General features: G+C 47.2%; 1 protein-coding gene across 1 annotated transcript in view; it reads right to left on the reverse strand.

The window, feature by feature from the left end:
• Positions 1-25,728, reverse strand: part of SH2D6 (SH2 domain containing 6) — a 106,971-nt gene that overhangs the window by 73,572 nt on the left and 7,671 nt on the right. The gene's annotated exons all lie outside the window — the stretch shown is intronic.

The following is a 25,728-nucleotide window of genomic DNA, read 5'->3' on the forward strand; positions in this document are numbered from 1 at the left end:
TGTGAGGAAACCTGAGGTAACATTTTTTCTTCCCAGCTGTTGCTGTGGATACGAGGTCCCAGAGACCATCCCCTAACAATTCCTCACCCTTATAAGGCTCTATGTGCCTTTTAAAGTCAGCATCACCTGTCCAGTGTCGGGTCTCTAATACCCTCCTGACAGAATGGACATTGCATTAATTCAGGACGCCAGCCGGCAAAATATCCCTCTGTGCATCCCTCATATATAAGACGACGTCTTTAATATGCTCTTATGTTCGCAAAATAGTATCCCTGTTTGACAGGGTCACAGACCACGCTGCAGCAGCACTATCTGCAGGTCTCAGTCTAGTACCTGAGTGTGTAAATACAGACTTCAGGATAGCCTCCTGCTTTTTATCAGCAGGTACCTTCAAAGTGGCCATATCCTAAGACGGCAGTGCCACCTTTTTTGACAAACGTGTGAGCGCCTTATCCACCCTAGGGGATATCTCCCAGCGTAACTTATCCTCTGGCGGGAAAGGGTACACCATCAGTAACTTTTTAGAAATTACCAGTTTCTTATCGGGGGAACCCACGCTTTTTCACACTTCATTCACTCATTTGATGGGGGAACCAAACACTGCCTGCTTTTTCTCCCCAAACATAAAACCCCTTTTTTTTTTTTTTAGTGGTACTTGGGTTAATGTCAGAAATTTGTAACACATTTTTTATTGCTGGGATCATGTAACGGATGTTCCTAGTGGATTGTGTATATGTCTCAACCTCGTCGACACTGGAGTCAGACTCCGTGTCGACATCTGTGTCTGCCATCTGAGGGAGCGGGCGTTTTTGAGCCCCTGATGGCCTTTGAGACGCCTGGGCAGGCGCGGGCTGAGAAGCCGGCTGTCCCACAGCTGTTACGTCATCCAGCCTTTTATGTAAGGAGTTGACACTGTCGGTTTATACCTTCCACCTATCCATCCACTCTGGTGTCGGCCCCACAGGGGGCGACATCCCATTTATCGGCATCTGCTCTGCCACCACATAAGCCTCCTCATCAAACGTGTCGACACAGCCGTACCGACACACCGCACACACACAGGGAATGCTCTGACTGAGGACAGGACCCCACACAGCCCTTTGGGGAGACAGAGAGAGAGTATGCCAGCACACACCAGAGCGCTATATAATTTAGGGATTAACACTATATTGAGTGAATTTTTCCCAATAGCTGCTTGTATATACAATATTGCGCCTAAATTTAGTGCCCCCCTCTCTTTTTAACCCTTTGAGCCTGCAAACTACAGGGGAGAGCCTGGGGAGCTGTCTTCCAGCTGCACTGTGAAGAGAAAATGGTGCCAGTGTGCTGAGGGAGATAGCTCCGCCCCTTTTTCGCGGACTTTTCTCCCGCTTTTTTATGGATTCTGGCAGGGGTATTTATCACATATATAGCCTCTGGGGCTATATATTGTGATATATTTGCCAGCCAAGGTGTTTTTATTGCTGCTCAGGGCGCCCCCCCCCCCCAGCGCCCTGCACCCTCAGTGACCGGAGTGTGAAGTGTGTATGAGGAGCAATGGCGCACAGCTGCAGTGCTGTGCGCTACCTTGGTGAAGACTGATGTCTTCTGCCGCCGATTTTCCGGACCTCTTCTTGCTTCTGGCTCTGTAAGGGGGACGGCGGCGCGGCTCCGGGAACGAACACCAAGGCCAGTTCCATGCGGTCGATCCCTCTGGAGCTAATGGTGTCCAGTAGCCTAAGAAACCCAAGCTAGCTGCAAGCAGGTAGGTTTGCTTCTTCTCCCCTTAGTCCCTCGATGCAGTGAGCCTGTTGCCAGCAGGTCTCACTGTAAAATAAAAAACCTAAAATAAACTTTCTTTCTAGGAGCTCAGGAGAGCCCCTAGTGTGCATCCAGCTCGGCCAGGCACAGAAATCTAACTGAGGTCTGGAGGAGGGTCATAGTGGGAGGAGCCAGTGCACACCAGATAGTACCTAATCTTTCTTTTAGAGTGCCCAGTCTCCTGCGGAGCCCGTCTATTCCCCATGGTCCTTACGGAGTTCCCAGCATCCACTAGGACGTCAGAGAAATTAGGTTTGTAAAACACTCACCAGAAAGTATGTAGTAATACATTTAAGCATTTGGGATTAATTGTAAATCCCGACTCCAGGTTCTAAAGACATCAGCCTGACTGACACTAGGACAACTCCTGAATGACCACTACAGCAGGAGTGGAAGAGTGAGAGCGAGTATGTAAATGGCTGCCACATGCTTCAGCCAGGTTTCTGGAAAGCATTGTAATTGTGTCTTTCCATGCCAGTCCCAGGCAAAGTTTATATAACTCAACTGTAAGTTTTTTGTAACCTTTATATTTTTTATTGATTTGGGAAATATTCTTTTGTCATTTGTTTACTTGATATTAATGTAAGCACTGTGTAATTATTATATATAAATAAAATCACAATTGAATGTGTTTGCCTTCAACTGATCCTAACCACCCAGAAGCCTAGCGGCAGGATATACACAAGTAAGGTGCGCTGTCACTAGCAGCTGGTATGGGGGTAGTCAGTCCCCTAAATATACTAGAGATGAGCGCCGGAAATTTTTCGGGTTTTGTGTTTTGGTTTTGGGTTCGGTTCCGCGGCCGTGTTTTGGGTTCGACCGCGTTTTGGCAAAACCTCACCGAATTTTTTTTGTCGGATTCGGGTGTGTTTTGGATTCGGGTGTTTTTTTTCAAAAAACCCTAAAAAACAGCTTAAATCATAGAATTTGGGGGTCATTTTGATCCCAAAGTATTATTAACCTCAAAAACCATAATTTCCACTCATTTTCAGTCTATTCTGAATACCTCACACCTCACAATATTATTTTTAGTCCTAAAATTTGCACCGAGGTCGCTGTGTGAGTAAGATAAGCGACCCTAGTGGCCGACACAAACACCGGGCCCATCTAGGAGTGGCACTGCAGTGTCACGCAGGATGTCCCTTCCAAAAAACCCTCCCCAAACAGCACATGACGCAAAGAAAAAAAGAGGCGCAATGAGGTAGCTGTGTGAGTAAGATAAGCGACCCTAGTGGCCGACACAAACACCGGGCCCATCTAGGAGTGGCACTGCAGTGTCACGCAGGATGTCCCTTCCAAAAAACCCTCCCCAAACAGCACATGACGCAAAGAAAAAAAGAGCCGCAATGAGGTAGCTGACTGTGTGAGTAAGATAAGCGACCCTAGTGGCCGACACAAACACCGGGCCCATCTAGGAGTGGCACTGCAGTGTCACGCAGGATGTCCCTTCCAAAAAACCCTCCCCAAACAGCACATGACGCAAAGAAAAAAAGAGGCGCAATGAGGTAGCTGACTGTGTGAGTAAGATAAGCGACCCTTGTGGCCGACACAAACACCGGGCCCATCTAGGAGTGGCACTGCAGTGTCACGCAGGATGTCCCTTCCAAAAAACCCTCCCCAAACAGCACATGACGCAAAGAAAAAAAGAGGCGCAATGAGGTAGCTGTGTGAGTAAGATAAGCGACCCTAGTGGCCGACACAAACACCGGGCCCATCTAGGAGTGGCACTGCAGTGTCACGCAGGATGTCCCTTCCAAAAAACCCTCCCCAAACAGCACATGACGCAAAGAAAAAAAGAGGCGCAATGAGGTAGCTGACTGTGTGAGTAAGATAAGCGACCCTAGTGGCCGACACAAACACCGGGCCCATCTAGGAGTGGCACTGCAGTGTCACGCAGGATGTTCCTTCCAAAAAACCCTCCCCAAACAGCACATGACGCAAAGAAAAAAAGAGGCGCAATGAGGTAGCTGACTGTGTGAGTAAGATAAGCGACCCTAGTGGCCGACACAAACACCGGGCCCATCTAGGAGTGGCACTGCAGTGTCACGCAGGATGGCCCTTCCAAAAAACCCTCCCCAAACAGCACATGACGCAAAGAAAAAGAAAAGAAAAAAGAGGTGCAAGATGGAATTGTCCTTGGGCCCTCCCACCCACCCTTATGTTGTATAAACAAAACAGGACATGCACACTTTAACCAACCCATCATTTCAGTGACAGGGTCTGCCACACGACTGTGACTGATATGACGGGTTGGTTTGGACCCCCCCCCAAAAAAGAAGCAATTAATCTCTCCTTGCACAAACTGGCTCTACAGAGGCAAGATGTCCACCTCATCATCATCGTCCGATATATCACCGTGTACATCCCCCTCCTCACAGATTATCAATTCGTCCCCACTGGAATCCACCATCTCAGCTCCCTGTGTACTTTGTGGAGGCAATTGCTGCTGGTCAATGTCTCCGCGGAGGAATTGATTATAATTCATTTTAATGAACATCATCTTCTCCACATTTTCTGGATGTAACCTCGTACGCCGATTGCTGACAAGGTGAGCGGCGGCACTAAACACTCTTTCGGAGTACACACTTGTGGGAGGGCAACTTAGGTAGAATAAAGCCAGTTTGTGCAAGGGCCTCCAAATTGCCTCTTTTTCCTGCCAGTATAAGTACGGACTGTGTGACGTGCCTACTTGGATGCGGTCACTCATATAATCCTCCACCATTCTTTCAATGTTGAGAGAATCATATGCAGTGACAGTAGACGACATGTCCGTAATCGTTGTCAGGTCCTTCAGAGATCCAAGGTAGGTTTTAAATCTAGGATCGAGCACGGTGGCCAAAATGTAGTGCTCTGATTTCAACAGATTGACCACCCATGAATCCTTGTTAAGCGAATTAAGGGCTCCATCCACAAGTCCCACATGCCTAGCGGAATCGCTCAGTGTTAGCTCCTCCTTCAATGCCTCCAGCTTCTTCTGCAAAAGCCTGATGAGGGGAATGACCTGACTCAGGCTGGCAGTGTCTGAACTGACTTCACGTGTGGCAAGTTCAAAGGGCATCAGAACCTTGCACAACGTTGAAATCATTCTCCACTGCGCTTGAGACAGGTGCATTCCACCTCCTATATCGTGCTCAATTGTATAGGCTTGAATGGCCTTTTGCTGCTCCTCCAACCTCTGCACGCCCCTGTCGTTTTTTAAAAAATTCTGCACCACCAAATTCAAGGTATGTGCAAAACATGGGACGTGCTGGAATTTGCCCATATTTAATGCACACACAATATTGCTGGCGTTGTCCGATGCCACAAATCCACAGGAGAGTCCAATTGGGGTAAGCCATTCCGCGATGATCTTCCTCAGTTGCCGTAAGAGGTTTTCAGCTGTGTGCGTATTCTGGAAACCGGTGATACAAAGCGTAGCCTGCCTAGGAAAGAGTTGGCGTTTGCGAGATGCTGCTACTGGTGCCGCCGCTGCTGTTCTTGCGGCGGGAGTCCATACATCTACCCAGTGGGCTGTCACAGTCATATAGTCCTGACCCTGCCCTGCTCCACTTGTCCACATGTCCGTGGTTAAGTGGACATTGGGTACAGCTGCATTTTTAAGGACACTGGTGACTCTTTTTCTGAGGTCTGTGTACATTTTCGGTATCGCCTGCCTAGAGAAATGGAACCTAGATGGTATTTGGTACCGGGGACACAGTACCTCCAACAAGTCTCTAGTTGGCTCTGCAGTAATGATGGATACCGGAACCACGTTTCTCACCACCCAGGGTGCCAAGGCCTCAGTTATCCGCTTTGCAGTAGGATGACTGCTGTGATATTTCATCTTCCTCGCAAAGGACTGTTGGACAGTCAATTGCTTGGTGGAAGTAGTAAAAGTGGTCTTACGACTTCCCCTCTGGGATGACCATCGACTCCCAGCAGCAACAACAGCAGCGCCAGCAGCAGTAGGCGTTACACGCAAGGATGCATCGGAGGAATCCCAGGCAGGAGAGGAATCATCAGAATTGCCAGTGACATGGCCTGCAGGACTATTGGCATTCCTGGGGAAGGAGGAAATTGACACTGAGGGAGTTGGTGGGGTGGTTTGCGTGAGCTTGGTTACAAGAGGAAGGGATTTACTGGTCAGTGGACTGCTTCCGCTGTCGGACAAAGTTTTTGAACTTGTCACTGACTTATTATGAATGCGCTGCAGGTGACGTATAAGGGAGGATGTTCCGAGGTGGTTAACGTCCTTACCCCTACTTATTACAGCTTGACAAAGGGAACACACGGCTTGACAAATGTTGTCCGCATTTCTGGTGAAATACTTCCACACCGAAGAGCTGATTTTTTTGGTATTTTCACCAGGCATGTCAACGGCCATATTCCTCCCACGGACAACAGGTGTCTCCCCGGGTGCCTGACTTAAACAAACCACCTCACCATCAGAATCCTCCTGGTCAATTTCCTCCCCAGCGCCAGCAACACCCATATCCTCCTCATCCTGGTGTACTTCAACACTGACATCTTCAATCTGACTATCAGGAACTGGACTGCGGGTGCTCCTTCCAGCACTTGCAGGGGGCGTGCAAATGGTGGAAGGCGCATGCTCTTCACGTCCAGTGTTGGGAAGGTCAGGCATCGCAACCGACACAATTGGACTCTCCTTGTGGATTTGGGATTTCGAAGAACGCACAGTTCTTTGCTGTGCTTTTTCCAGCTTGAGTCTTTTCATTTTTCTAGCGAGAGGCTGAGTGCTTCCATCCTCATGTGAAGCTGAACCACTAGCCATGAACATAGGCCAGGGCCTCAGCCGTTCCTTGCCACTCCGTGTGGTAAATGGCATATTGGCAAGTTTACGCTTCTCCTCCGACAATTTTATTTTAGGTTTTGGAGTCCTTTTTTTACTGATATTTGGTGTTTTGGATTTGACATGCTCTGTACTATGACATTGGGCATCGGCCTTGGCAGACGACGTTGCTGGCATTTCATCGTCTCGGCCATGACTAGTGGCAGCAGCTTCAGCACGAGGTGGAAGTGGATCTTGATCTTTCCCTAATTTTGGAACCTCAACATTTTTGTTCTCCATATTTTAATAGGCACAACTAAAAGGCACCTCAGGTAAACAATGGAGATGGATGGATACTAGTATACAATTATGGATGGACTGCCGAGTGCCGACACAGAGGTAGCTACAGCCGTGGACTACCGTACTGTGTCTGCTGCTAATATAGACTGGTTGATAAAGAGATGTAGTATGTATGTATAAAGAAGAAAGAAAAAAAAAACACGGGTAGGTGGTATACAATTATGGATGGACTGCCGAGTGCCGACACAGAGGTAGCTACAGCCGTGGACTACCGTACTGTACTGTGTCTGCTGCTAATATAGACTGGATGATAATGAGATGTAGTATGTATAAAGAAGAAAAAAAAAAACACGGGTAGGTGGTATACAATTATGGATGGACTGCCGAGTGCCGACACAGAGGTAGCTACAGCCGTGGACTACCGTACTGTACTGTGTCTGCTGCTAATATAGACTGGTTGATAATGAGATGTAGTATGTATGTATAAAGAAGAAAGAAAAAAAACCACGGGTAGGTGGTATACAATTATGGACGGACTGCCGAGTGCCGACACAGAGGTAGCTACAGCCGTGGACTACCGTACTGTACTGTGTCTGCTGCTAATATAGACTGGATGATAATGAGATGTAGTATGTATAAAGAAGAAAGAAAAAAAAACCACGGGTAGGTGGTATACAATTATGGATGGACTGCCGAGTGCCGACACAGAGGTAGCTACAGCCGTGGACTACCGTACTGTACTGTGTCTGCTGCTAATATAGACTGGATGATAATGAGATGTAGTATGTATAAAGAAGAAAGAAAAAAAAACCACGGGTAGGTGGTATACAATTATGGATGGACTGCCGAGTGCCGACACAGAGGTAGCTACAGCCGTGGACTACCGTACTGTACTGTGTCTGCTGCTAATATAGACTGGATGATAATGAGATGTAGTATGTATAAAGAAGAAAAAAAAAACCACGGGTAGGTGGTATACAATTATGGACGGACTGCCGAGTGCCGACACAGAGGTAGCTACAGCCGTGGACTACCGTACTGTACTGTGTCTGCTGCTAATATAGACTGGTTGATAATGAGATGTAGTATGTATAAAGAAGAAAGAAAAAAAAACCACGGGTAGGTGGTATACAATTATGGATGGACTGCCGAGTGCCGACACAGAGGTAGCTACAGCCCTGGACTACCGTACTGTACTGTGTCTGCTGCTAATATAGACTGGATGATAATGAGATGTAGTATGTATAAAGAAGAAAAAAAAAAACACGGGTAGGTGGTATACAATTATGGATGGACTGCCGAGTGCCGACACAGAGGTAGCTACAGCCGTGGACTACCGTACTGTACTGTGTCTGCTGCTAATATAGACTGGATGATAATGAGATGTAGTATGTATAAAGAAGAAAGAAAAAAAAACCACGGGTAGGTGGTATACAATTATGGATGGACTGCCGAGTGCCGACACAGAGGTAGCTACAGCCGTGGACTACCGTACTGTACTGTGTCTGCTGCTAATATAGACTGGATGATAATGAGATGTAGTATGTATAAAGAAGAAGAAAAAAACCACGGGTAGGTGGTATACAATTATGGATGGACTGCCGAGTGCCGACACAGAGGTAGCTACAGCCGTGGACTACCGTACTGTACTGTGTCTGCTGCTAATATAGACTGGATGATAATGAGATGTAGTATGTATAAAGAAGAAAGAAAAAAAAACCACGGGTAGGTGGTATACAATTATGGATGGACTGCCGAGTGCCGACACAGAGGTAGCTACAGCCGTGGACTACCGTACTGTACTGTGTCTGCTGCTAATATAGACTGGATGATAATGAGATGTAGTATGTATAAAGAAGAAAAAAAAAACCACGGGTAGGTGGTATACAATTATGGACGGACTGCCGAGTGCCGACACAGAGGTAGCTACAGCCGTGGACTACCGTACTGTACTGTGTCTGCTGCTAATATAGACTGGATGATAATGAGATGTAGTATGTATAAAGAAGAAAGAAAAAAAAACCACGGGTAGGTGGTATACAATTATGGACGGACTGCCGAGTGCCGACACAGAGGTAGCTACAGCCGTGGACTACCGTACTGTACTGTGTCTGCTGCTAATATAGACTGGTTGATAATGAGATGTAGTATGTATAAAGAAGAAAGAAAAAAAAACCACGGGTAGGTGGTATACAATTATGGACGGACTGCCGAGTGCCGACACAGAGGTAGCTACAGCCGTGGACTACCGTACTGTACTGTGTCTGCTGCTAATATAGACTGGATGATAATGAGATGTAGTATGTATAAAGAAGAAAAAAAAACCCACGGGTAGGTGGTATACAATTATGGACGGACTGCCGAGTGCCGACACAGAGGTAGCTACAGCCGTGGACTACCGTACTGTACTGTGTCTGCTGCTAATATAGACTGGATGATAATGAGATGTAGTATGTATAAAGAAGAAAGAAAAAAAAACCACGGGTAGGTGGTATACAATTATGGACGGACTGCCGAGTGCCGACACAGAGGTAGCTACAGCCGTGGACTACCGTACTGTACTGTGTTTGCTGCTAATATAGACTGGTTGATAATGAGATGTAGTATGTATAAAGAAGAAAGAAAAAAAAACCACGGGTAGGTGGTATACAATTATGGATGGACTGCCGAGTGCCGACACAGAGGTAGCTACAGCCGTGGACTACCGTACTGTACTGTGTCTGCTGCTAATATAGACTGGATGATAATGAGATGTATTATGTATAAAGAAGAAAGAAAAAAAAAACCACGGGTAGGTGGTATACAATTATGGATGGACTGCCGAGTGCCGACACAGAGGTAGCTACAGCTGTGAACTACCGTACTGTGTCTGCTGCGACTGGATGATAAATAATGATATAAAAAATATATATATATCACTACTGCAGCCGGACAGGTATATATTATATAATGACGGACCTGCTGGACACTGTCTGTCAGCAGAATGAGTTTTTTATAGAATAAAAAAACACCACACAAGTCACACGACGAGTGTTTAACTTTTTCAGGCAATCACAATATAGTATACTATACTGGTGGTCAGTGTGGTCAGGTCACTGGTCAGTCACACTGGCAGTGGCACTCCTGCAGCAAAAGTGTGCACTGTTTAATTTTAATAATATGTATGTACTCCTGGCTCCTGCTATAACCTATAACTGCTCCCCAGTCTCCCCCACAATTAAGCTGTGTGAGCACAGTCAGATATTATACATAGATGATGCAGCACACTGGGCTGAGCACAGATATGGTATGTGACTGAGTCACTGTGTATCGTTTTTTTCAGGCAGAGAACGGATTATATTAAATAAAACTGCACTGGTGGTCACTGGTCAGTGGTCAGTCACTAGTAAACTCTGCACTCTCTAGTACTCCTAAGCTCCAGTAAATCAAGTGTCTCTGTCTCAATCTCACTCTCTCTCTTCTAATCTAAATGGAGAGGACGCCAGCCACGTCCTCTCCCTATCAATCTCAATGCACGTGTGAAAATGGCGGCGACGCGCGGCTCCTTATATAGAATCCGAGTCTCGCGATAGAATCCGAGCCTCGCGAGAATCCGACAGCGTCATGATGACGTTCGGGCGCGCTCGGGTTAACCGAGCAAGGCGGGAAGATCCGAGTCGCTCGGATCCGTGTAAAAAAAGCTGAAGTTCGGGCGGGTTCGGATTCCGAGGAACCGAACCCGCTCATCTCTAAAATATACTAGAAGATAAAGTGTGCACCAGCGCTTGCTGGATAATATATCTAAAGATGGACGGTTTGTAACATAAAACAGCAATTTATTAAAACATGAAAATACTAGAATTAAAAAAACATACTGAAATGCCACAAATATATACTCTATGCTATGTGCCGCTCTGAACATTCTGATGATGGTAGGTTGTTCCACCTCAGCCTCAGCAGGCCATGGTACATACGGATGAACGGGTGTGGATGGTTTGAACACACCCCACCCAAATCTAACTCTCTCTGCACATGTTATATCTGCCCCCCCACCCCCTGAAGTGCACATGGGGGATTATTTCGTGTTGATCGCACGTAGCAACTTTTTGCTGCTCGTGCGATCAACTAGACGCCGCCTATGGGGGAGTGTATTTTAGCATAGCAAGGCTGCCATCGCTTGTGCAGCCCTGCTATGCTAAAAATGTTTTGAGTAAAAGAAGACTAGCCCTGCAGTTACTTACCCTGTGCGATGAATCCAGCGATGAAGGTCCCTGAATTTACGTCATACATTCGCCCTCCAAACGCCTTGACACACCTGCGTTCGGATCTCCACGTCCGAAAAACGGCGAGTAGACGGCCCGATCCGCCTCCCGGCTGTCAATATTCTTGCAATACGCGCTGTGACCGTTTTCTTCGTTCCCGGCGTCGTTGCCCAGCGACTACCATCGCTGAGCAACGACGCACCTGCGCACTGCATCTGCTGTGCATGCGCAGAACCAACCCGTTCGCACCGCCGCGAAGAACCGCATTGTGTGAACGGGTCGGAATGACCCCCATGGTTTTGCCCATTAGCTAACAAATTTGCTGCTGCGATCAGATCTGAATTAGGCCCTGTGTCTCCCCGCATGGCTTGCTTCGCTCGCCATGCTTCGGGCAAGAAGATTCGATCCGCTACCGCTGCGCTTGGCACAGGTTACTATTCCCAATCGTAGTCTACGTGGATCGTAAAGTATGAAAAAGTAGAACATTTTTTTTAAAACTCATGTCGACCTTTTAATGTGTCGACCTTTGCCATGTTGACCAATAGTGGTTGACCTCATGAGTGTCAACCTAACGACCTAAAGACCAGATACTGGATGACCAGCAGATGAGAAATATCAATATGGTGCAGAAGCCCTAGTTAAGCAGCACATCTATATAATCAGGCTGTGCATAGACGGACCAAATCATTGCACAGTTCGGCCCTATGTAACACTAGCCACGTGCAGTGTAATAATGCTGCAATACCAGGCATCTGGTCCGACATGTCAGTGTATGTTCCGCAAACAACCGTGGTGCCAGATAATCCACACAAACCTGATAAGATCCTTATTGGGTTTGTCTGTACCTGCTATTAGCCTGTGTGCAGTCACCGTACAGCCTGTTAATGCACAACATGAGCTGGATGTTCCTACGCAGCAACATGATAGCCTGAAGAGGAAGGATCTCTCCCACAAACAATGTGCCATTTGTTTTTCTTCTATCTCCAGCCAACTATTAAGGGGCCGCAGAGTTGAATACAAGTAATCGCTGCCGCACTGCACGCACACAGCTAAGGGCCTCATTCATGTATGTAAGCAATTGCATACGCAGCTGCGTTTTTCTCGGCGCTGCCGCTAAGGAAAGAAAACAGATGCCCACCGGAGAAAACGCAAAGTCGTTCACAATTGCGTAATTATACGCAGCACCGATGCAATAATGAGGAATATTGACTCTGTGGTTCACTTATGGCTATGCAGACTGGCCGCGGCAGTAGCGATGCTTGTGCCATGTTTCACTACATACATGATCGCAGCTGAAGGCAAATACACGCCTCTAAAACGGCCATGACACTTCCTGTCAATTATGTCAGTGAGAGAACGATCACAAAGGTACCTTGGTGCGTGCGCAGTTTGCTGATACAAAGGGGATAATTGACCTAATCAACGATCAACCACTGGTAACATCATTTCCCGGTTTGCTAAATTTGAACAATAACATTGCTGCACTGCAGTACTGTCATCTTACTTCTTTCCCAGGGAGATTCCTAGCCAGATTGGATAACTATTGGGCGATCAGTGGCTTTAATATTTGGCAAAATATTTATCTACTCATGTGTGATTTTTAAACAATTCTATATAATGGCATATATTTTTATGTGAATAATAAATGTTTTTCTAACAAATTTATTGGTTTAGTACCGATGTATACAGCCAGCGCTGGTGTATCTTTATTTTTTATCTCTGCATCCTGCCCGCATCACAAGGATGCGAGCAGGATGCGGGAGACTTGCCTACTCTTCGGGGGGTGCAGGGGGCTACCCAAAAAAACAGGAGCCTCCCGCAGCTTCCGGGAGAGTAGGTAAGTATGCCCTTCAGTAATAAGTAGACATGCGCTACGGCGCCCATAGTTACATACCCTTGATTACGGAGTATGAGCAGTACGAAATGATGCACGCGGAATTGCATTCTGCTCTGCATCATCCGCCCCTTAGCCGGTATGCTGCATTAAGTACATGTTCTGTATTTACTGTGGGAACAGAACCTGAAGGATTTATCAGGAGCCTGAGCATGTTACTTAGTTTAACCTGTCACAAAATTGTATATCTGACGCAGACCGTGGACTTCATGTTATGCAGACTGTAGACAGCACTGAGCCTCCTCTCTACTCCCAGCCTTATTTGTGTATTCGGGAAACAGAAGCTGCCCCTGCAGTGGCGCGAGAGAGGGTGGAAGAGGGTATAAATTACCCGGGCCCAGGTCTGATGGAGGGGCCCAGGTCTGATGGAGGGGCACAGTGAGGGCCCAGAGCCTCCTCCCCCTTAACTGGCAGCAGCAGCTACAACTCTTCTTCTAAGCCCAGCATATGCTGCTGACTGCTGGGCTGGAGTGTGGCCATGGTGGCGCTTAAAATAAATAAAATTCTTTCTTTTTTCAAAGGGTGCATGACCACACCTCCAGTGAATATGCCACGGCCCCTGAAAAGCACCTGGTCCCAGCCAGACTCTCTACTGCCCTGTATGTGTGTGTAATATCTATCTATACACTGTACAGTATATACGTGTTTGTATCCATCTATCTATCTATCTATCTATCTATCTATCTATCTATCTATCTATCTATCTCTATATATGTCATGGCTGGCACTCTGTTCAAAATACTGTGCAATTTCCCAGGTGCGTAGTAGGATGACAGGTAATATGAGCAGAAATACTGTGTTACTCTCTGGACTTACTAATGTAACAATATATTCTGGTGATGACCACTAATGAGCAAGTCAACATTTCAGTTTATTCAACTTTAATCATAGTAAGTCCTAAAAGTTCTGTGGCATTTCTGCGTATAATTTATGTTTGTGTGTGTGTGTGTGTGTGTGTGTGTGTGTGTGTGTGTGTATACAGTGATTGCACTTACACCATACTTGCCTACTCTCCCGGAATGGCCGGGAGGCTCCCGAAAATCGAGTGACCCTCCCGGCCCCACGGAAGAGCAGGCAAGTCTCCCGGAATCAGCAGTCACCCTGCCCGTCCGCCCACTTACTGTGTAAAGTGGGCGGTCCGGGCAGTTGATGACGCGATTCTTGCTGAATCGCGTCATCATAGCCACGCCCCCTGCAGTGTAATGCCGGGGATCGCGGCATTACAGAGCGGGGGCGTGGCTTAAAGAGTGTGACGTAGTAACTCCACCCCCGGTCCGCCCCTGCTCCGCCCCCGTCCCGCCTCCGATCCGCCTCCTCCCCACGTCACAGCCTGTCCCTGCCCCCCTGCTGAGCCGACCTGGCTGCTCTCTCCCGCAGAGAGCAGCCAGAATATCGGCAAGTATGACTTACACGCTATAGCGCATCCTTTATACCAAAATTACAATAGAGGATCCTCTTTTACAAAATGATGGTATTAAATGAATGCGCTCTGCAACCAATGCAGCTTTTATGTGACTGTACCACCATCCTAATAGTGAACACTTGTGTCCCAGCTGCTGGGAGGTCTGTCATGCTCCTGTGAGTGGGTACTTATCGTGTGCTAGACATGCCCCCAAAGTGGTGCAGCCATGCAACTAACAGGGTGTGGTCACACCCCCTAAAAGGGGGGGGGGGCGGGAAGTTACTGTACCGGGGCCCAGGATTTATCTTGGCAGCCCTGCATCCCTGACTACTACACTGATTCCTTACAACACAGTATTTTCATCTGGTGCACTTATTCAGTTATCCAGGTTCCAGTTCCCTTTCTATACTGGCTATACCCATAACTAGTCCTCAACCTCTCCCCGTCTCTACTACCTCATGCAACCTTCTGCATCTATGCTATCACCACACAGGTGGCCCAACGCTACTTAAAGCTCAACATGTCCAAAATTAGCTTGTCAACTTCCTAAAATATTCCTAGAATATGCCCTTTTCTTACACAAGATGCTTCCAAATTTGTTTCCAATTCTCTCCTTACCATCCCCCTGCTCTACTTCTGAGAAAACTGTGATCTGGCATTCTCCTTATGCCAGGCATACATTATGCAATTATTGCCACGATTCGCGGATTATCGACAGATGAGGACTATAATCGCATAATGTATTGCTGCAACTGATCAGTTATGATTGGTCTGTCAGACATTCTGAAAAAGTCCAGCATGTCTGATAGATCCAATCATTGGTCAGCTGTCATTTTTCAAACACAGCAGCCGATGTATCAAAGTTGTGTTTGCAGTAAACAGCCAATAAAAGGCTTTTTTCCTGGTCTCATCACATTTTTTTTTTCTTGTCAGATGTATTATATATATGTCTAGTGTATTTTTATCACATTTTTATAGCATTTTATGTCTGCGTTTATGATAACACGGAACAGTTCCGGAATCATAGAAAACAGGATTTTAATTACCTACCGGTAAATTATTTTCTTGTAGTCCGTAGAGGATACTGGGGTCCACATTAGTACAATGGGGTATAGATGGGTCCACTAGGAGCCATGGGCACTTTAAGAAATTGATAGTGTGGGATGGCTCTTCCCTCTATGCCCCTCCTACCAGACTCAGTCTAGGAAACTGTGCCCGAGGAGACGGACATACTTTGAGAGAAGGGTATAAAAGGATAGTGGTGAGATTCCGAACCAGCACACACAAACTAGAGTAAAGCCAAACTAACCAAAGTTTAAACTAGTGATGAGCGGATTCGGTTTTACTCGGTTTTACTCGGTTTTACTCGGTTCTCAAAACGGCATCTTATTGGCTCACGGATGTCACGTGTTTTGGATAGCCAATAAGATGCCGTTTTGAGAACCGAGTAAAACCGAGTAAAACCGAGTAAAACCGAACCTCGCTCATCACTAGTTTAAACCAGGAACAGCAATCGCGGAACCAACAATACTTAACCAGTGCAGGAAGAAACTAAGCATTGAACGGGCGCCCAGTATCCTCTACGGACTACGATAAAAGGATTTACTGGTAGGTAATTAAAATCCTATTTTCTCTTACATCCTAGAGGATGCTGGGGTCCACATTAGTACCATCAGGATGTACCAAAGCTCCCAAACCGTATGGGAGAGTGCTGAGGTTCCTGCAGAACTGATTGACCAAACTGAAGGTCCTCAGACGCCAAAGTATCGAACTTGTAACGTGTTCAAACCTGACCAAGTAGATGCTCGGCAGAGCTGTAAAGCCGAGACACCCCAGGCAGCCGCCCAGGAAGAACCCACCGACCTAGTAGAGTGGGCCTGTACAGATCTTGGACATGGCAAACCTGCCGTGGAATAAGCATGCTGAATAGTAAGCCTGATCCAGCGTGCAATTGTCTGCTTTGAAGCAGGACACCCAATTTTATTGGGATCATAAAGAACAAACAGGGAGTCAGATTTTCTGTGACGAGCTGTCTGCTTCACATAGATCTTCAAAGCCCTTACAACATCCAAGGACTTGGAAGTAGCAGAGGTGTCGGTAACCACCGGAACCACAATAGGTTGGTTGATATGAAACGCAGACACCACCTTTGGAAGAAATTGCTGACGAGTTCTGAGTTCAGCTCTATCTTCATGAAAAATCAAATAGGGGCTTTTGTGAGACAACGCCCCCAGCTCTGTCATACGCCTCGCAGAAGCCAACAGTGTGACGGCCTTCCACGTTAGAAACTTCCTGTAAAGGCTCAAACCATTCCGATTGCAGGAACTGTAACACCAAGTTGAGATCTCAAGGTGCCGTGGGAGGCACAAAGGGTGGTTGGATGTGCAGAACCCCCTTCAATAATGTCTGAACCTCAGGGATCCAATTGTTTCTGGAAGAAAATGGATAAGGCCAAAATCTGGAATTTTACGGAGCCCAAACGTAGGCCCACATCCACACCTGACTGCAGAAAAAGAAGAAAACGTCCCAGTTGAAATTCCACTGCAGGAAATTTGCCTGTACTAGCACCAAGAGACATATTTTTTTCCAAATACGGTGGTAATGTTTAGATGTTACCCCCTTTCTGGCTTGGATCAGGGTTGTAATAACCCTATCCGGGATCCCTTTCCGGGCTAGAATTTGATGCTCAACCTCCATGCTGTCAAACATAGCCGTGGCAAGTCTAGATAGACGAACGCCCCCTGTTGGAGAAGGTCCTTGCGAAGAGGTAGAGGCCACGGGTCCTCTAGGAGCATCTCCAGTAGATCCGCATACTAGGCCCTACTTGGCCAGTCCGGAGCAATGAGTATTGCTTGAACCTTTTTCCTTTTTATTCTTATGAGAATTTTTGAGATCAATGGGAGTGGTGGAAACACGTACACCATCTGGTAGACCCATCGAGTCACCAGAGCCTCCACCGCCACTGCTTGAGGGTTCCTCAACCTGGAACAATACCGCTTGAGCTTCTTTTGGAGACGAGAAGCCATCATGTCGATTTGTGGCATTCCCCACCGACGTGTCAAGCACCCGAACACCTATGGGTGAAGGCCCCACTCTCCAGGGTGGAGGTCGTGTCTGCTGAGGAAGTCTGCTTCCCAGTTGTCTACTCCCGAAATGAAGATCGCGGACAACGCCACAGCGTGTCTTTCTGCCCAGAGGAGAATCCTTGTTACCTCTGCCATTGCTGCCCTGCTCTTCATTCCGCCCTGTCGGTTTATGTACGTTACTGCCGTCACATTGTCCGACTGAACCTGAATGGCTTGATCTTGAAGAAGATGCGATGCCTGTAGAAGGCCGTTGTATATGGCCCTTAGTTCCAGAATGTTGATTGGAAGAATTGCTTCCTGGCTTGACCATTTTCCTTGGAACTGTTCCCCCTGGGTGACTGCTCCCCAACCCCTGAGGCTTGCATCTGTGGTTAGCAGAATCCAATTTTGAATCCCGAACCTTCAGCCCTTGGTCAGGTGAGAAGTCTGATGCCACCACAGAAGACAAATCCTGGCTTTGGGCTCAGACGGATCCTCTGGTGCATGTGAAGATGCGATCCGGACCATTTGTCCAACAGATCCAGCTGGAAGGGCCTTGCATGAAACCTTCCATACTGCAGCGCCTCGTAAGCGGCTACCATCTTTCCCAGTAGGCGAATGCGTAGATGAACCGATGTCCGGGTTTGTCTTAGAACATCCCGCACCATCGACTGAATCACCAATGCTTTTTCCAATGGAAGGAATACCTTCTGCGCCTCCGTATACAATATCATTCACAGGAACGGAAGCCTCCGTGTTGGTTCCAGATGAGATTTCAGTAGGTTCAAAATCCACCCCTGATCCTGGAGTAGCCGGGTTGAGAGGGCAATGTTGACTAACAACCTCTTCCTGGATGGTGCATTTATCAGCAGATCGCCCAGGAGAAAGGAGAAACATCATCTCTGCCATTACCTTGGTGAACACCCTCGGTGCCATAGGGAGGCCAAATGGCAGGGCCTGGAACTGGTAGTGACAGTCCTGTAATGCAAACCTTAGATAAGCCTGATGAGGTAGCCAAATCGGAATATGAAGGTACGCATCCTTGATATCCAGAGACACCAAGAATTCCCCCTCCTCCAGACCTGAGATCACCGCTCTCAGAGACTCCATCTTGAATTTGAACACCCGTAAGTACGGGTTCAACGACTTGAGGTTTAAAATAGGCCTTACCGAACCATCCGATTTCGGAACTACAAACAGGTTGTAATAATAACCCTGGTTTTGCAGCTGAAGTGGAACTGGAACAATGACCTGAGTCTGTACCAGTTTCAGAATTGCTTCCTGTAAAGTTATACTTGCTTCTTGAGAAGCTGGTAAGCCTGATTTGAAGAATCTGTGAGGTGGGAACTCCAGTCTGTAGCCCTGGGCTATAAGATCTTTGACCCAGGGATCCTGGCATGACGTTGCCCATATGTGACTGAAGAATCTCAAACGGGCTCCCATCTGCCTATCTTCCAGGCAGTGCGGTCCACCATCATGCTGAAGGCTTAGAGGAAGCAGAACCGGGGTCCTGTTCCTGTGAACCTGCAGTTGCTGGTTTTCTGGGTTTACCTCTATTGCCTTTGAAGGCAGTAGAAGAACCTTTGGTTTTGTTTTTAAATTTCGCTGTCCGAAAGGACTGCAGAGTTGGAGCAGTGTAGGATTTTCTAGTTGGGGGAGCTGCGGAAGGAAGGTATGTAGACTTACCCGCCGTAGCCTTGGATATCCACGAATCCAGTTCATCTCCAAAAAGGGCTTCACCTGTGAAAGGTAGGCTTTCCACGCCTTTCGTGGAATCCACATCCGCAGTCCACTGGCGTAGCCACAAGCCCCTGCATGCTGACACTGCCATGGCAGTGGTGCATGTGTTGAGTAAACCAATTTCCTTTATGGCCTCCACCATAAAGTTAGTAGAATCCTGTATATGCTGTAGGAGTAAAACTATCTCCCCCCTGGATAAGGAATCTAACCCGTCAATTAGATTACCTGACCATTTTGCAATGGCCCTAGAGATCCATGCACAAGCTATAGTGGGTCTCTGGGTCACCCCCGCAGCTATCTACAGAGATTTGAGAGTGGTTTCAATCATGCGGTCTGCAGCATCCTTCAAGGAAGCTGCTCCAGGAACAGGTAAAACTATCTTACGTGACAGCCTAGAAACCGATGCGTCAACTATTGGTGGGTTTTCACATTTTTTCCTATCATCCTGAGGAAACTGGAAGGATGTGAGTAACCATTTTGGGATCTGAAACTTCTTGTCATGATTTACCCAAGTTGCTTCAAATAGGGAATTTAATTCCTTAGATGCAGGGAAAGTAGCTGAGGATTTCTTTTTACATTAAAATAAAATTCTTCATCTTCTTCTGTCACTTTGTCAGGGATGTGCTATCTCTAATAGCTTCTATCAGGGCCTGTATTCCCTGTGACAAAGTTGCACTTCCCCCTCCCGAGTCCACCTCACCCTCCTCTGGTGCTGATACATCATCATCATCATCATCAGTATCAGCCTGCTTGATTTGGGCCAGAGTACACATCTGTGGACAAATGGCAGGGGTCTGAGACGCTGGATTAACCACTGAATCTCTATTCATCAGGTCATCAACAGATTGCCTTAAGTATTGCGTCTGTTTCTCATTTTGGGATAATTTATTCGAAATATTTGAAATAATCCCTTTTAATGATTCTAACCATACTGGTTCAGATCCACTAGCCTGAGAATGTGTACTATCCTGAGTACATGGCAGTGATCCCCCAGATTGAGAAAAACACTCTGCTGTGTATGATACACACACACACACACACACACACACACACACACACACACACACACACACACACACACAACAATAGGGTAAAACACAGTTAACCCCACAGAGCAATCTAGGGAGACACAGAGTATAATGGAGCCAGCCACACAGCGCCCCTATAGTTAAAGTACAAGCTCAGCTGGGTCGCAAACCAAATACCCTTAATAGGGTATAGTATACCAAATATTGCTCCCCCCCCCCCCCCCCCCCCCCTTTGCTATGACCCCCTGGTACCGCTGAGGTGCTCTGGAGTTCTTGTGGAGGAGCTGCGCTTCCCTGCCAGTCTGCCTGTGTGTAGCTGCTTGAGGGAAAATGGTGCTGGTGAACTACTGGATCCCCTCATAGTGAAGCCCCGCCTCCTTAATGGCGCACGGTCTTCCCATTTTTTATGCTGGCTGAGGTCATTTCTGTTCTACAGTGGGTTAAAACACCTGTAGAATTGCTGCCAGTGTGGGTATATGTTTATTGTGGCCTCAGCTTGCCCCTCACAATGAAACACACCCTGTATACGTCTGAATCCTGGAGCCGCAGCCTGCTTGTAAGCGCTGCGCTCCTACCCCTTGTGCCACCATTAGAGCCGGCGACCCGCTAACTTCTGGCTCTGTTAGGGGTGGCGGCGTGCTGCGGGTCTGTACACTCACCGTGGTGGGGCTTGTGAATAGGAGTCTCAGGAGCTCAGTGTCCTGTCAGCGGGGAACGGGACCATTAACCCTAGGGAGGTTGGGCCATTCTATCCCTAAGTCCCACGAAGCAGGCAGTCTGTTGCCAGCCAGACCTGCCTGAAAACAATAAAAAGGAAAATAAACGCAGAAAACTCTTCAGGAGCTTCCCAAGCGTGACCGACTCCTCCGGGCACATTTTCTAATCTGAGTCTGGTAGGAGGGGCATAGAGGGAGGAGCCAGTCCATACTATCAATTTCTTAAAGTGCCCATGGCTCCTAGTGGACCCGTCTATACCCATGGTACTAATGTTGACCCAGTATCCTCTAGGACGTAGGAGAAATTAATAATTTTCATATGATTCAAAATCTTACCTCTGATTTTGTTTCTCGTGATGGTTTCTGTCATTATCAGCATGGTTTGAAAGTGTAATTTTGGAAAGAAGTAGGCTTTTGTAACCTTATTCAGTAATGTATATGTTCTTATTATTAATAATTATATAATATTTTATATGAATATTCTGTAATTATTAAATTTGCATTTAGTACCGCCGACCCGACCACCGTACTTGCAGTCACTGTATGTCCGAGGGGATGGGAGCACAGTGCGCGTCTCTCCTGCCCCTCAGTGCTCAGTACGGTCTCCGGCGGCAATGTGTAACTTAAATCAGGTGACGGTTCGTTAGCCAATCAGAGCTCGCGGATTGAGGGGCAGGAGAGGCGTGCGCTGTGCTCTCCTCCCCTCAGACACACACAGCAGCAGCTGGAGCAGCCAGCCAAGCAGCGGCAAGCAGCACTGTGGGGGCATGTGTGTTTCTGGCACTGTGGGGGCATATCTGGCACTATGGGGGCATATGTGTGTCTGGCACTGCACTGCTGGAGGTATATGTGCATCTGGCACTGTTTGGGGTATATGTATATCTGGCACTGCACTACTGGGGGTGTATGTGTACCTGGCACTGCGCTACTGGGGGCATATGTGTATCTGGCTCTACTGGGGGCATATGTGTATCTGGCACTGCACTACTGGGGGTATATGTGTATCTAGCACTGGACTACTGGGGGTATATGTGTATCTGGCACTGCACTATTGGGGGTATATGTGCATCTGGCACTGCACTACCGTGGGTATATATGTATGTGGCACTGCACTACTGGTGCGTATATGTGTATCTGTGTACTACTGGGGTTATATATGTATCTGCATTGCACTACTGGTGCGTATATGTGTACTACTGGGGGTATATACAGTATGTATCTGGCACTACACTACAGGGGGTATATGTGTATCTGGCACTGCACTACTGGGGGCATATGTGTATCTGGCACTGTACTATTGGGGCATACCTGTATGTGTATCTGGCACTGCACTATTGGGGGCATATGTGTATCTGACACTGTACTACTGGGGGCATTTGTGTATCTGGTGCCCCATATGTGTATCATGTCCCCATTTTAATTGGCCCCGCCCTGTGTGGCATGTGGCCACACCCATTTTTTGGCGCGCACACACAGTACCACTAAGAATTTTTTCTACTTGCACCACTGAGCGTACCTACCCATATACCCATGTAATCCTATGGATCGCAGGTTTGTACACAGTGCATGCGCACAGCTGCAGGCACGCTAGTCATGGCAAACGACCTGCAATTACTGTGGCTAGGATGAGCAGGGACTCAGAGTCTACTACTGCTGACAATCGCATGCTGCGTGCCGCCCATCACAGGGCAAGGCCGCCCAGAATGCTAAGTGCCGCCCCCAACACTGCGTTCGCAATCTAATTGCGAACACATTGTGATTAGATTGCGATCGCAACCTGCGCAACCTGGCTGTGAAGGCAGGTGCAGGTTGGCCTTGGTTCCCGCTGTAGCAGCCACACGTGACGACATGCCCCCCTGAAAACGGCCCAGACCCGCTCCCACAACGCTGCATTGCCACCTCAGACCGCTCCGCAAACCTTGCTCAGGCCCTGCGCGTGCACACTGGGACGATATGCAATCATTTCTAAGATGTGATCCAACCTGAATAAGCCCCTTAGCTCGCTGCACAGCAATCACACTGTTATCACTTTCGACTAAAGCCAAATGCGATATAAACGCAATAAAAATATGAAAAACACGAAAAATAATTGCAAAAGCAATCGTTTATGGCATTTTAACTTAAGCCAGCTTCAACATTGATACATATGCTGAGCAAAAATTAATTTAGAGGCGCGATAAGAGGCATTAAAGATCTTAAAATTACAGGTCTTTTTTGCTAATAATGATCTATAACATGGCAGTTAGGAGCGGATTGGTTGGTACTATATCTCTCTCCACTTTATCAGTCTCCAAGGCTTAGTACATCTCCTCCAGTGTATGGCAACAATATCTGTCAGGTTTCAGCTTGTCAGATACAATGTCTGTTGGTCTGACACCTGGGCCTGGCTTGTGGTATGCCCCCATCTCTCTGTATGCCGGGCGGCCAATCAGAGCCCCGGGAGGCTGAGCTGTTCGGCCATCCCCAATCTCTGTGTGTGGTCATTACGGACAATCGGACCATCAGCCCTTCTGGCATTTGCGTTTCAGACGCAGTGGTCTTTCATCTGGAACGAACTCTGAGCAACTTGTGAGTCCAAGGTGCCTCTACAGCCGTAGGTAGGTTACTGGGAAGGATCTCTTTATCCGGAATTTGAGACACAGCCACTCCATTTGTTATCTGGAAAACCAGGACTGATCCATCTTGCTGCTGTTTGCCACTCTGAGACGTTTATTTAGATTTTTTGCATTATTCTTGCTGTTCTTTGTGTCCCCCTGCCGGGGGAAAACTAGACGCTACCTCACTGCGCGTCTAGTTTCCCTTCGCGGAGAGACCTTTTAAAAACCACCGCCGGCGCCCCGGGCAAAAGTCCTGCTTGCCGTGGCAAGAGCCGCTACTGCCCCCTGCACATGTTACCAGTCATGTGGGATGGGAGATACGTTTTTTTCAGATTCACTTGAGGTTTATATGAAGGAAACCGTATCCTAATAAGTTCTGGAATATATGGGACTTTAATTCGACCCTTATCTGCCTAGCAAGATTTCAAACTGCTTGGACATCCAAAGATCATTTTACTATATGGTGATTGCATTTTGTATCATGCTTGTAACATATGGGTCTTTTTATTACTATTTATTTATGTGGATACCCTGAGAGCGCCCTCTCCATATGCAATTTGTCCTTTTACACTTGCTCTTAGAGTCTATTGGATATGTACTCGCTTGAGGCTGTAATGCCGCGGTCGGAGCCCCCTGCGATCGCCACAGGTTCTATTCCCGCTCTATGGGTGTCGTGGACACCCACGAGTGGGAATAGCCCCTGCTAGCCGACATTCCAGCTGTCAACATTGTCAGCGGTCGGGATTCTGGTGTCGGTATCCTGACCACCAGGTTCCCGACCTCAGGCAAATCAACTACATCCCTGTGTACTCACTTTGCATGTGTTTGAGCTGCACTTTGGGTTTTATTGCACACCTGTCTAAGGGGGACATGTACTAAGCGGTGATAAAAGTGGAGAAGTGAGCCAGTGGAGAAATTGCCCATGTCAACCAATCAGCTGCTCTGTGTACTGTTATAGTATGCAAATTATAAATGTTACGTCAATGCTGATTGGTTACCATGGGCAACTTCGCCACTTTTATCACTGCTTAGTAAATGTCCCCCTAAGTTCTTTACTGTATCTAGTGGACAACATAAGTAAAAATTGGCTCATCTTAGCCCACTCTCCCCTAAGTATAGAGTTATAATGACTCCAGAGCAAATATGCAGCAATTATTATCATCACCAACACAACTCCACTCATGCAGAATTCATGTACTCACATAGGTTTGCCTAGTTCTGCACGCCATCACTCTACTGCACTGGAGAGTTCCTGGGGCCTGATTCAGATTTGTACACAAACCGGAATCAGGATTTGCTGTCATCGTTAGTCGCGACTGATGGTCGCTATTGTGAGCCGAAGCTGCAACCTCTGATGCAGCACTGGGATCTTGCAGATGCATGCAGGAGGTGTCTACTCCCTACAGATGCCTCCTGCTGCACTGGCATTTTATTTGTACAGAATTACACAGCCGCTTCCCTTGGTCTGTGCAATTCCTTACAAATTGGAATCAGTGTGATGCACTTCATGTGAAATAAACATTTACAGTACACAGAGCAAATCTAGACTCTAAATCACTTTCTGCAGTATGGGGTAAATTTACTAAGATGGGAGTTCTGTTTAAGATGGGATGTTGCCCCCAGCAATCAATCAGATTCCTGGTATTATGTTCCAGAAGGTGCTAGATAAATGAGAAGTAAAATCTGATTGGTTGCTATGGGCAACATCCCATCTTAAAATGAACTCCCATCTTAGTACATTTATCCCATACTGCAGAAAGTGATGTAGAGTCTAGAAGGATATTGACCATACAATCAGTATTTACATATATGGTGACTGGCTTAGATGGAATATTCATTATCAACCAAGACTCCTGCCTAAGGCCCAGGAGCTGCTGATGGTTCCAGATTGCTCTAACCCAGTGATGGGGAACCTTTGGCACTCCAGCTGGTGTTGAAATACACATCCCACTATGCCTTGCTACAGTTTTGCTATTTGGCCATGCTAAAACTGTAGCAGGGCATGCTGGGATGTGTAGTTCAACAACAGCTGGAGTACTGAAGGTTCCCCATCACTGCGTCTAACCTTATTGAAGTTTTAATACAATAGTCTGTAGTCGGAACCCTCAGCTGCCAGTCACATCCCAATACACTTGCTGTAACAGGAGGTAGAGGCGGGCATGGACTGGGTGCCATTG

Source organism: Pseudophryne corroboree, chromosome 6 (assembly GCF_028390025.1).
Source record: "Pseudophryne corroboree isolate aPseCor3 chromosome 6, aPseCor3.hap2, whole genome shotgun sequence".
Taxonomy (NCBI): domain Eukaryota; kingdom Metazoa; phylum Chordata; class Amphibia; order Anura; family Myobatrachidae; genus Pseudophryne; species Pseudophryne corroboree.